The sequence below is a fragment of the Anopheles ziemanni genome, chromosome 3 (genome assembly GCF_943734765.1).
Source record: "Anopheles ziemanni chromosome 3, idAnoZiCoDA_A2_x.2, whole genome shotgun sequence".
NCBI lineage: Eukaryota > Metazoa > Arthropoda > Insecta > Diptera > Culicidae > Anopheles > Anopheles ziemanni.
In genome coordinates, this window is record NC_080706.1 from 62,106,689 (window position 1) to 62,120,577 (window position 13,889).

Here is a 13,889-nt window from a genome sequence, read left to right on the forward strand (position 1 = left end):
ATCCGAAATCTGCCCAAGAGGTTGCCAGAGTTGCAACACCATGCCTTGGCAATTGAAGCTGTCATGGGTTCAACGATGGTACTAGAACGTTCACAGGCTTTAACCTGAGCATGTAATCATGTTGTTTAATCCAAAGGATTCAAGTCCGGGCTGGTGGGAGTTCAAATGCAATTGCCCAAAATTCCATGTTTTTCTTCAGCCACGGTTCGGTCCTTTTTGAGGTACGTCAGGGGGATCCAACCTGTTGGAAAATGACGTGTTTTTGTACTCCAAAGTTGGCTTTTATCCATGGCAGAACGTGGTCTTTCAAAATGTTCATACTAAAGTTAACGCTTTACTATGACTCTGGACGAAAATTTTAAGTCATGTTTGATCAACCCATACATAGTAGATTTTGAAATATCGGCTTCATTTTTTTTTATAAAACATACTATTTATTTATAAAATAGTTTACTTGCTTATAAATATGGTCTTTACAATAGTATTAAAGAAACAATGTACATTTAAGGACAGCTAGATCGATCGCAGTATCATTGTTTCCAATGATATGGATGATGTAGTTCGCATACAAACGAAGCACTTTTACTCGTTGCGCAGTACTCATTCCGCGGAGTACTGGAAAACGGAGACATTGAAACGAGCATTGACACCAGTCAAATTGCACTGCTGCAGCAGGTTCCAGGCGGCAATAACGCGAGTGCAAGAGGTGAACCTATGTTCCAGGGTGTCACATTCAACACAAAACATACAGGACGATGAGGATGCGCGTCCCATCCGCATTAGCAGATCGCCATGTGGGACCTTGCCGTTCACCACAAGGTAAAGTGCCGACCGCTGCTCCGATGACAGCTTCGGGGAGTGGATGTTCTTCCATACCATCTTCGAGACAACATTTTGAGACTGTTCCTGGATTTTGGGATTTGGGAACCGTTGCACTAGCGTCTTGCGAAACGCTCTAGTGGACGGGTGTTTCTTAAGTGTGGAGGGAACGTATGCGAGTGTCTGGATAACGCTCCGAAGGCATGGGTATGTTGATGGGATCGCTGCAATGTCAGGCGGGTTGTCAGCGTATCGTATGTGGTCAGCACCAATCCGCAGGCACTCCTGTTCCACCACATACCGGTTGGACATCAGGGCTATCGTAGTCACAGCTGGGATGTGGAGGTTGAGTCCCCCACGGTTTCGGGGCAGCGCCAGTTGTTGGAGTGGGATCCGTATTCCGCCAGCACCACCCGCCAAACGCCTCTGAAGGAGGAGGATTTCCCCTTTTATACGATTAATATTCGACAGTTCACAAGGATCTGCCAAATACCGATCATATGAGGACCTCTTAATCAACGGAAAAACGAATATTAATCGATGCGATAATGATCGATTTCAGCGAATCATCCATCTCAACCAATTTAGAGCGAGTTTCGTTCTGTCGGCTTCGGGTCTTGTGTCGGGGGTTTTTGCAGCCCGGGGTTCTTCGGGGGACGGCCAGGCTTGCGCTTGGGCGGCGCCTCCGTCCGTCCTCCCGGTCCGTCTGTCTCTACCGTCTCGTCTGATCTTCTCTTACCTGTCACCAGCATGGATGATGTGGAAGGATTAGGGGAAGGGATGCGAGGGGCGAGGAAAGGCAGCGACGAAGCCTGGCACTGCTCCGTTTCCATATCTGACTCTGCTTCCGATGTTGCTGCCGATCTCGAAACTTGGTGGTTTTTGGCGCCAGATGACAAGTTCAGCGAACTTGCTCGCAGCAGACCGGAGACGGCGGGTTTAGGTTTAGCGCCCGGGGGCGTGTTAACGACGCATGGAGATCAGGGTGCCAGGACGGCCGGTGCGATCTCCGTGGCGGTCGGTGTGCGCGCCGGGACAGTCGATGTGCTCGTCGGGACTGTCGGTGCGCGGACGGCCGGTGCGCTCTCCGGGACGGTCGATGCGGGCGCCGGGATGATCGGTGTGGTCGATGGGATGTGCATTGTGCTTGCTGGAACGGTCGGTGTGCTCACCGGGTCGGTCGGAGCACGGACGGTTTGTGTGCCATTCTGCACCGCTGACGCATACGACAACCTCTCGCTGACGCTCGTCTTCTGAGCCACAAGTTTCCTGCCTTGGGTGCAGGTCATCCCATGGTGTGCAGCAAGCCGGCATGTTCGACACGTTTTCTGCTGTCCCCGGTATGTTATCAGCGTCTCTTCCCCTCCAATCGAGACGTATGACGCACCGGCTTAGACAAGACCGCTGTGACGTAGCGGTATCCGTCAGGGATTCCGGCACACGGGTATGGCTTCGCCCATACTCCGGCTCGGATTGACCGGACTTCTCCGTAGCGAACAAAGAATTCCGTAATGCATCTGTCCGTGATGTCCTCGGACAGGTCGTGGATTTTGATGACCACTGAATTGTCGACCATTGTGATCGGAATCGGGAATTTTTTCCCGTCGCATTCGAGAGAATGCTTGCCGTCGTTCTCCTCGACGGTTCTTAGAGCAAGGCTCTGGTCCTTCACTCGGATGTGAAGGAAGTGGGATGCCGGCTTCGTCCGGATTGATACGATTGAAGAGCTGCTTAGACCCAGCTTGGTCATGGAGAAGGTTGTGGCCTCCATCAAGGACGGCCTTTTGGGGAGCTTCGAGAAATCCACCCGCAGGGTGCTTCTCGAAGCAGCCATGGTGTGGCTTGCTCTTGCACTTTTTTTTAACACTCTGTTTTGTAAAAAAGTGCGTCCGATCGCAATGAGTCTCGGAGAGGAACTAGCCATTTCCAGATCGATCTGACACGATTTTGCCTCACTTAACCTCTCATTGATCTGATGAGCTTCAGCGTGCAAGTGGACCGTGGATGGCCACTTCCTGACTTCGTGGAATGTGGTCCATCAAGCAGTGATCGTTGGATACGGTAAACAATAGCCAGGTGGCATCCTGCGATCGATACAATATGTTTTACGGGCTTTTTTACATCATCTTATAGTATACTACCAGATGATAACATACACACACACACACCCAAAAATAAGCATTGAAAATTTTCGCATTTTTTTATGGGACATATTGTATAGTACAGTACATGTTTGTTTTTTCATTGCAAAAGCTCTTGTAGTTCATCAGATTTGTTCGCTTATCCAAAAAAATCTATGTAAAAACCCTTGTTCATATTCACCGCCATATACAGTGACCGGCAGGAAAAAGTGCCCACTTCAGTTATTCATTATTATACATAAAAATAAGAAATAATAAATGCATTTTGATATTTTATGTGTTCTCTTTTAGCTTTTACAACCTGCTGAAGGCGCTTTGGCATGCTTTCTACTAGGATTTTTAGTTTTTGGGGACTTTATTCTTCTCAAGCGCGCATTAGAGCTTCAAAATTGTCGTTTTTATTCGATACATCAGTTTTGTCCACCCTGGCATCGAAAACTGCCCACAAATTCTTAATCTCCGGGCTCTGAGGAGACAATTTCAACAGTTTTGTCCGACAAGACGGGAAGAAAGCCTTCGTCTTCTTGGCAGTATGTCGAACTTGGCCCCGCCGGGCTGCGTCGAACTTGCCCCCGCCGGGAGAACGAACTTCTCTTCAAGGCCCGTCAGGATCAGTGAAATCTCCAGATTTTGTTGCAGGATGTGTATGTTTATGTTGTAATCTGCAATCTTAACACCGTTAATGTTCCCAAGGCTCCCCACTCTACTGGACGAAAAACAACACCAGACCACCATATTGCCTCCTTCATGGCATACTGTGCCCTGGATGTGGCGAACCTGCAGCATTGCCTCCTTCGATCTGCACTGTATACGTTCATGCCATCTTCGATTAAAAAGTTCAAATTTTGATTCGTATGACCACAGAACCGTTATCCAGTAGTCTAGAGGCACAGCAGCATGTTCCTCAGCGAGCTTAAGACGCTTGGCCTTATTGGCCTTGCTGATATAAGGGCGCCTCCTATCAAATCTGCTCTTGAACTCGTATGCAACAAGCCGGCGACGAATAATTCTTTCAAAAACTGATGGCTGAATTATTTCCAAGATCTCCCTGACAGTTACTTTTGAATTTTTCTTGACCTCACGAATGATCTTAGCGTCCATGCGCGCATCTGTTTTGCGCTTGTCTCCTCTACGAGGGCGATCCTCCACCGATCGGTGCGTTTAAAATGTAACTATGAATTTTCCTACCGCTGCGTTGTGGATTTCGTGCTTTGAATAAGTTACTTTAATGTAGATAAATGCCATAAAACATATTTTATGCTATTTAATTTCTTGTAACACTCAAATTAATGAGATACCTAAACCTAATATAAAAAAAATGTATATTTACAACCAACATGAGTTAAACACGTGATCATACGTGTATAAATGTCAGAAATAGTGCTAACAAACCTGAAAAATATGAAAACGCAATAAATTGGTTACCCCTCAATGCAAAACTTTATGCAAAACTCGAAATTTCAAAGTGGGCACTTTTCCTTGTCACTGTTTTTTTAGATACTTTTTTTTAATTATTTTTTTCTCAAAATCAAAATATGTTTGTTTTCGCTTACTCATTAGTGGATCTTATATGAAAAATGTAAATCAATATACAAAAAATACTTGCAGTATATTTAGTTGGATTGAGAAAAAAATATTGAGCGAAAATCAACAAAATTCGAAGCGGGCACTTTTCCCTGCCGGTCACTGTATGTCGGCGTGATGTGGATCAATGATACGTCCCAACTGACTGCGACATGCAACATTGCCCCGTTTCCACAGATTCCTACCCCCGCGAGTCCAGAACTGTCAGCTTTCTCTTGCACTCCTTGTCTTCCTACTCGTTCTAATGATGAACCGGCGTGCTAGGGGAGAAGTCACATCTGCCCTTTCACATCTTCCCTTTCAGGCTGACACATTGCAATAGCGGAACCGATCGTGTAGCATTCCCACACTGCACAGCGACACGCAAATGTGTTCGTGCACTTTATGTCGGTCAATCATGTACAGAATAAAAAGTACGTTTGTATGAATGCCATCACGCACCAACTGCCAATAGCGGCGCGGTGAAGTTTTCAGTCTTCGAAACATCCAGCGCCAGAACAGTCGTGTTGAAAAGTGTAAAGTGTTTTTCCAAAGTTCATGGTGCCCAATGGGAAACTTATAGAAGAAAAAGTGCATCCATCAACAAGTCCGCGACGGCGTCAGCTCATGAACGATCTGGTCCTTAAAACGGATGAGAAGTTTGATCGTTTAGAAGCATCATGGAATCGGTAAGTAAACAGTGTGATAGAGCAACATCATGCCCGTTTATAACAGCGATTCGTTAATTCATTTCCTTTGTTTGTTTCGTTCAACAGAAATTACACCGGAGGAAGAAGCCGCATTTAGTGTTCCGGGAGAGCAGAGTGTAGAAGTAGAGTCCAAATTTAATGAAGAATATAAATTTCCGCGTCGACGGATTGCGCAGAACACAACACTGTTTTCTCATTTGATATCCGAAACGCATTATATAAATGTGTGCATGCCAATCTGGTGAAATAACACGCACACCATCATAACCCCCTGTTTGGCACTAACACCACCACAAAATAACCGGTTTAATGTTGCTCCCCCACCCCTTTTTTGGTGCAACACTTTGTCTTGTTATCCGCCCCGAAAATTAACTAACAACATGGTAACAATATGATAACAAGACAAAATCTGCCAGTTGGGGTGTGACTTTCGTTATAGAAATCGTTATAATTGACGGTGATTCAGTGCTCATGGTCGTATGAAATTCACAGTTCGTGGAACCACATTCACAACCAATTTTTGCCATTCAAAGAAAAAGCCAATACTCAAGGTTTAAAATTTTAAATCTCTTGACATATCTGTTCAACATGGTTTTCAACCTGTGGTCACAGCTTTCCGCAACCGCATGCGGTTGCGTTTTTGATCTGTCAAACGAGCACAGCTTTTTGCCAAAAATAATACTTTAATGTTTGAATATACCACTTATATGATCATACAATCTCATTAAAGTCTACTAGGAACAATATTTACTGTTGACATATAAAAACGCAAGAGTCTGCGGCAAGAATCAAACTCGTTTGATTTTTTAGTACAGAAACCGCAAGGTCTTGCGTCTGCGGTGACAGCCCATGACAGCTCCTATCTCTCCCATGGGAAAAAACGCAACCGCATGCGGTTGCGCAAAGCTGTGACCAGGGGTTCAGCGATTTGAAGCCGCATAATGTTTGGGATGTAATCCAGCCCATTCCTCGTTCTACTGAGGCATCCTATGAGTTCGTCGATATACTATTTCGACACAAATCAAACGGTGTCACAGTCCGCTTCGTAAAACCTTGAGTCGGGATTTGTTTATTATTTTAAATTTCTTCATAGATTCGAATCCGGCCGTTGCGTGGTCATAAACATTGGCATGGGATTTTTATTCCAGATGTTTAAAAAAATTCGATTAAATTTCGAAACTACTCAATGTTTCTTCTATCAATCATATTCAGCAGTAGGTAATGTTTAGACCGGAAAAAGATGCGAAACAAACCAGCAGTGAAGTGAATGTTTATTGACGCTACAACTTTCAACACGCCGTAGCACAAAAATTCCAACGTTGGTTGGGGGTGAAAAAGTATGCACCAGTTTTCCCAAACCATCCTAGCCACCACGGCATTCCGTTTGTGATTTACGATCTATCAATATTTTCCGCACGAGCAAAGAGCAAGCCGGTAGAAGGCAGCAAACCGTTTTCACCACCTCTTTTCGATCGATGGGCTTAGCAATTAAAACATATCAACAAGTTGCCATTGCGAGTTTTGCTGTTGGAGTGCAATGGACAGTGGAAGCGAAAGTTTAAGAAATTGTTACGAAGATAGCGGCAACGCAATAACGATTGGCTAGGAAGTAACCGCTTGAGTTGCTGAGTATTTGAATCTTTTATACCCGATTTTTTTTACTTTATTGCTGGCCGTTAGAACTGATTTTGTGTGTGTGTATGTGGTAATTAGAAGTTTATTTGAAATGAGTATTTTTCAAAACGGCAAAAATTGCGCACAAATGAGACGTGCAGCCATGTGGTATAGGAATCACTCGATCGGTGAGCACACGAATACGAAACGTTCGTGCTCGATGCTGTATCTGACAGTAAACTATGACGCAAACGCATGGACGCGCATTTATTATTCAAACTGGCATCATAAACTATGCTCTTGGACCGCCAAGGACTCGATGCTGCGCTTCTCGCGCTGGGAATGATGGTGGCGTACAGTTTTATCGATTACGTCGTCGACGCAGCTGTGTCTATCCGGTTAGGGCGGATCATTGGTAGTTCTAAAAACGAATATTTTTAGCTAACCATTTGCAACACAAGTGTTCCATGGTGCGCTCAAGCTAGCCCACCACAACAATAATGAAGCGCCGCAAAACGCGGCCCGAACGATGAAAACATTTGCCTTGGCCGCAGTTTTGCATGGCTGCTTTAGCGATCGCTGATAAACGCAAAAAAAAAAAACACAAACACAAACGCCAATGGGCAAAATATTTCCACCAACCTAAGCGCCATTGACTTTGACATTGAGAAAATTGTGCAAACCAGCCTCCTTCGCCCGATGACCATCCCGTGCTGGGCCGTGTCCGCGTTGGTAAGGATAGGGAAGAAATGTTATTTTGAGACATCATGGGCCAAAGTCATGGCATACAGCTCTCCATGTATGTCGGAAGGTGTGTTTTTGGGTGGGTTCTTCTTTTTTTCTCTCTCTCTATTTTGGCTACAGACCAACCGTCGAAAGAATGCTGGTGGAAATGAGAAATAGAGCATCCGTCGTTTCTGCTCGCGTTCGATGGTTGTTACAATTTGCATCGTCAAATTCGTCCTTTTCTCCGAGCAACAGTTTCTTGAATCTTACAATCATCGCCAAAAGTGTAGACCGAATGATGTCATCGAGCTTGAATTTTGGTTAATGGTGTTTTCGAAAAGCGTTTGATTTGACGTTATAGATGGGTTAGAGCGCACTTAAAAAATTGATTACCTACATCGGAGCAAAGGTTCACTGCTCAAACATACTTTTGACCTCCAGCGCTCAGCTCATTATTACAACACACTACTGTTCAACAACAAGAGAGTGAAAATGACCAAAACATCCTTGAATTGGTACTGATAAGAAAATTTGCTATAACAAGCGTTACAGATTTGTTTGGCAAAGATTGTCATGCTATAGTGTAACATTTACTGGGGTTTCGTTATAAAGTGACCGGCACAGAAAAGTGCACACCTCGAAGTTGTTTGATTTTCGCTTAATATTTTTTCCCAATTCGACTAAATATACACATACTGTCAGGGATATCCTGGAAACACTTCAGCCATCAGATTAAGGATGAACTATCCGTCGCCGACTTGTTGCAGGAGGCGCCCTTATATCTGCAAGGCTAATATGGTCAAAAGTCTTAAGTTCGAATAGGAGTATGATGCTAACTCTCTAGAGTGCTGGAAAAAGATTATGTGGTCTGACCAACTCTCTTCATTTTAACTGGAGTCGATCTTCATTTTAACTGGTTAAGATATATTATGGTTATTCCTGCGTTGAAAGTATAGGTCATGTATACATAGTTGATCATCGACTTCAACAAAACAGAATAATTCCAAATTTTGTATAGTAACTCATTGATTAGAATCGATTTTGTTTTTTTTAAGTCACGAAAATGTTTTTATCACCCTGTAGTATACCTATTGGGGGTCCGCGACAGCCGAGCGGTAGCGCCGGTTAGAAAATCGGCCCATGAGCGCCGGGGCTCACCACCTCGACGGCGTGGGTTCGAATCCCAACTGAGATCGGACCCTCCCCTGTACGAGAGGACTGACTATCCATGTACAACAGGGAAACAAGTCTCGTAAGCCCTTAACGGGCAGGCATGACCAAACAATGTCGTTACGCCAAGAAGAAGAAGAAGAAGAAGTATACCTATATCCTTTTTCGTTAGAACAAAAAAACTTTTACAATATTTTACAACACGACGCATTCGGCATTCTGTTGATGTTTAATGCAGCATCTACGCTATGGTGTAAACAAATCGGATTTTCGCCATTGTTAGTAAATCCATGACCCACGAAGAAAGGAAACTTCAATATTACTGAATTTATCCGTACAGAATAGTATCCTAATAGTAAAATAAAATGTATAAAATACAGTATAAAATAATATTTGCTTAACTTATGATCATACAACACTTTAGAAAGAGTAGAGGTAGCGATTGAATAATGTAAATAGGAAAAGGACAAGAAATTGCACCGCGGGCAACAATTCAAAATGAGTAATGGCACAACTTCTGGGGTCCGTGACAGCCGGTTAGAAAATCGGGCCATAAGCGCCGGGGGTCACCACCTCAACGGGGTGGGTTCGAATCCCAAAAGAGACCGGGCCCTCCCCTGTACTAGAGGACTGACTATCCACGTACAACAGGGAAACAAGTCTCGTAAGCCCTTAACGGTCAGACATGACTAAGAGGTCGTTACGCCAAGAAGAAGAAGAAGAAGAAGAAGAAGAAGAAGAAGAAGAAGAAGAAAAAGAAGAAGAAGAAGAAGAAGAATGACATAACCTTGTGGTAACCTGTACGGCACTGAAAATGCTTCTAATAACATGGACGTTGTTCTTTTCAGTTTTAGTATTTTAGTATTTGATGGAAGAATTCATTTGCTTAGCGTATTGATGTAATGAACATGTGTTGATCGATGCCAAAAAATGTTGACATGATATTTATATAGACATTGGCCTTTATTTAAGCTGAAGCAAAGATTCTCTCGTGTTGTTTATTTACGTGCTCTTGCGATATATCACAACACACATTACCTAAATTAACCTATTCCCAATCCTCGTCCGTTCGCGAAGAATGTTGAGCACGAAGCAAATCATACGAATTTGTTGATTTATTTAATCATTGAACGTGAGCTCGGCACCTAATCCAAACAGTTTAAACCACTGGCATCTGTAGCTGTATTTTTCTTCCTTCAAACATCCACTAATTCAATATGTGTGAGTTGTTTAGACTCAGGGTAAAGCGAACGAATGAAATTACGGGCACAAAAAAGCAAGCAAAAAGTCAATCAGCTCGCGACGGTCGGGTCGTAAGGAAGGAACGAAGGTGTTGCTAGGTCATGAATTCATTATGAAGTATGTGAAACAGGTGCGCAGCAATGGCACGCATAATTGTCAACGCGAGGGACATCTTATCGAAATTTAAATTTTGCCTTTAGCTTCAAACTTCAGTGCGGAAAGGCGTTTAAAAAAAGGCAGTGCGGAATGGCGGGGGCTCCTATACGCCCTACGTTAAACAAACAGGTGATCTAGACGTGACATCATTGTTTGAAGCCATTTTGGTTTTGGAGCATTGTTTGGGCAGTGGGTCATGTTGCGCTAGCTGTTTGTTCTGTAAAAACCTAGTACCGAGGTCGCGTGCCATCTCCACGAGTCTGACGCAACCGACGAACGTTTGTGTAGAACGCGGCAAATATCATCCGAACAGCTTTTTCCGCCGAGGGGCCGAGATTTACTTCCTTGCCGTACCGTTGGCGAGCAAAGAAAACCAACCATGGTGAGCTGAGTGTGATGTATGAATATATGTGCACACAACAGACAGTCGGAGATCAGGGGTGTATGGTAGGATGGCCACGCGAAAGCGACGGTCCGTGACGCTGCTGCTGCTGCTTCACTTTACGGACTACGGTTTTTGTGTGTTCCGGATCGAATGCATCGTTGATTTCAAAAGACTTTTCCCTCGTAACGGGTGGCCGCCCGGGAGAGGCGTCCCGCGTACTTATCCGTCGATGCGGGCCGCTTTTCTGAGCTGGCGGTATCGAGAGTGTTCGTGTTTGTTAGATTGAAGATTTCTCAGAAGATCAGATCCCAATCCTGTACTATACCGACAGTGATGATTCTTTTTAAAATTAGGGAAAAGTGTGCAAATATACACTCCCTATTTTAAAAGTATCAATTTCTCCACACTTGAACCTTCGAAACACTTTATCCATGCCGAAAATCAATTCTGCTCAAACTAGAGGAGGTGCTGCATTATTAAGTAGTCGACAAATATCTCAGCAAATCGTGACAATGATGAAGAAATTGTGGAGTTTTATAGTTTTATAAACGTTATATTTCCTGGCAAGGCAATGTAAACTGATTATGAAAACCTCACTCAAAGACTAATTCTCAGAACGAGTCTTGAGTTATGTAATGGTATAGTGATTGAACTATCCTGATAATACCAAATTTAGGCATTTAGTAGTCCAATAAAATAAGAATGAGGTATGATTGTGGTGTATTTTGCTACAACTTGCCCTACTGCCTGCCTCAGAATCACAAAAGATTTTGTAACATTTAGTTTCAACACGGTCGAAAATGCTGAGTGTGGGTTGGCTCATTTAGTTTATACTTTTGTTTAAAAACTGCTAGAAACAAAAAAGCTCTTTGCCACCTAGGTACATAAGTTTGTCACCTTTCGTAAAATCGACTTCTTTAAACTGATTATCACTAATTTGTACAACTATCATCGTGGTTAATTGACTCTTCTAACTATAGACAAGGGGGTGCCCATGGCGCAGCGGTAGCGCGATGAAACACCACACCACAGGTATGGGATCGAATCTCGAGTCTGGCACCCCCCGGTATTACGAACGGCTGACCACCGATCTATAATATACCGACTTTTCGGTCACACAAACTCTCTTCGGAGAGAGGCCTTGTCCCACTAGGGGATGTCGTGCCACATAAAAAAAAAAAACTATAGACAAATTTATATATTATTGGACGATGAACTGCCGAAATCAATTGGACGATGTCTTGATGTAACAGGCAAAAGATTGTAATCTCTCGTCATGGTCCAGTAACAGTCCTCATTGTTTACTGGCACATGCTCGCGTTCTCCAGCGCAGAAGGTCACCCTTATGCCCCTTTTTTCGGGTCCATTTTCACGTTCACGATCACCTCAGGCGATCAACCTAGTGAGCATGGGCTCAACGGTGTTATTAAACGCTGGCACGTGCTTCCCGACAGGAAGACCCTTCAATCATACCTAACCCAAACACGACGTGGCGTCTGCTAAGCAACAAGTGTTTCGTCTCGTCCAATAAAGTTTACACTCCCGAGGGTTGCTTGAATCAAGGTAGAAAGTTTATAGCAATAGAATAGAATAATATTGTGGCATGGTTCAGTGTAAAGTATGTTTCTTTACTCTTTGAAAGAATATAGAATTGTGTCTCTTTTTAAATTAAGTAATTAGATATTTTTTTTATTTACAACACTACGTAAACTATTTACTCTCTTTTTCTCTTTTTGGTTTTGTGGTTAAAAGAGTTTTTTATATTGTTGAGCTATTTTTAATTTTTGTTCTTATAACCTTTTCTGTATTATGACTCATCTTGTTACTCTTCTCTGTTTCACTCAACGCATTCTATCTTAAGTTTTCATGTTTCCCTTTTTCTCAATTTCTCTCTATTCTTACTCTTGCTCCATATTCTCTTGCCGTGTGCTTAAATGTGTCTTGTAATTTGCTTATTTTTCTGATTTTTCCTTCTTGCCCCCACCTTTGCTTCTCTGCTACTCCTCCGGGGGAAAATGTGCAGTTGATGTGTGGCAGGAAAATTTTCCCTTCACTCCTTCCATACGGGCCTTCCCATCCTCGCTTCAAAGCAACACCGTCGGTTTGGGGTGTTGCGCGGGAGAAATTGTATACCATTTTTACCAGTTGCTTATTCCTCTTTTTTTTGTGAGCGAATCGCGTATGATTGCGACCGTCACTATCAACCGGAACGGTAGCGGGGGACGCCACGGGGATGGTGGCCGGGGGGCCGCTTGTCCGGAAGGAAGGAAGGAAGAAGTGCTACCGTGGCCGGGCCGTGGAAAGGGTGGAGGGAAAGAAAAGTCAAGTGTAGTGTTGGTGCGATGCTCGGACTTGGGCGGCCGTCTTTATCTGTGGGATGCGGCTTTGTAGCTTCTGCCTTCATGGCTGAGCTCACGACGATGATGAGGTGGACTGGTGCGGCTCACGGTGCTTGATTTCCGTCGGCGGGAAATATAAAACCCATACTTCACCCTCGGCCGTGCCTTACCAAACACAGCCGGTGGTGTCGCTGTGTTGGTGTGTCGGATAGTATGAAACCGTCGGCAAGAGTCTCCAATGGGGCCGCTTGGTGTTGCTTCCTGCGCCAGCCAGTTTCTTGTCGGAGTTCGTACGGATCAGTCCTACCGTGACCGTTTGCGTAAGTGGCGTTTATACTGGGTCGTTAAAAAGGGATTTTGCTGTTCTTGCGATCTGTGACTGTCGAACGATTCTAATCTACACAAATAAACCCCGTAAGAGGAGTTATAACAATCATAGTGCGTGATCCTTACCACTCGAAACGTCGATCGTTTGCTACTTCCCGACGACTTGAGGACGATTCCTCGGGGGTGGTATAGAACGTGAAGCTGGTGAAACTGGCAGTGATCATCTTTCTATAGTGTGCACTGGGTCGGCATCGCAATTTGGAAGACCGTGAGCCAACCGACCCCTCGTACCAGATCCTCCCCAGGTCCTTGCGAAATAAAGTGTGAAAAATAATATACAACCAATTCAGTCCACCGCGGCGACACGATCTTGCGGCCGCTTTCCTTCGGAGATTTCCCGATCTTTCGGTGGCAGAAATTTTGCACACCATGCGAATGCTGGCATACGCGTGAACGTTTGCCAGGAAAAGTTTAGGGGTCTCTCTTGGGAAAACAAACAAGTGGTGGTTGCCGTTGCACTGCACGTCGGGATGTACTAAAAATATCGGAGATTTGTGAAGCAACTTTACGGGGTACGCCGTCGGTGTTGGAATAGGCAGTTTAATTCGTAATTCTAGTATTTGTCCAGTTTGTTATCGTTTATAGTCAGTAAGTTTATTTTCAATTAAGAATTTTTTACGTGGTCTAATAGATTGCG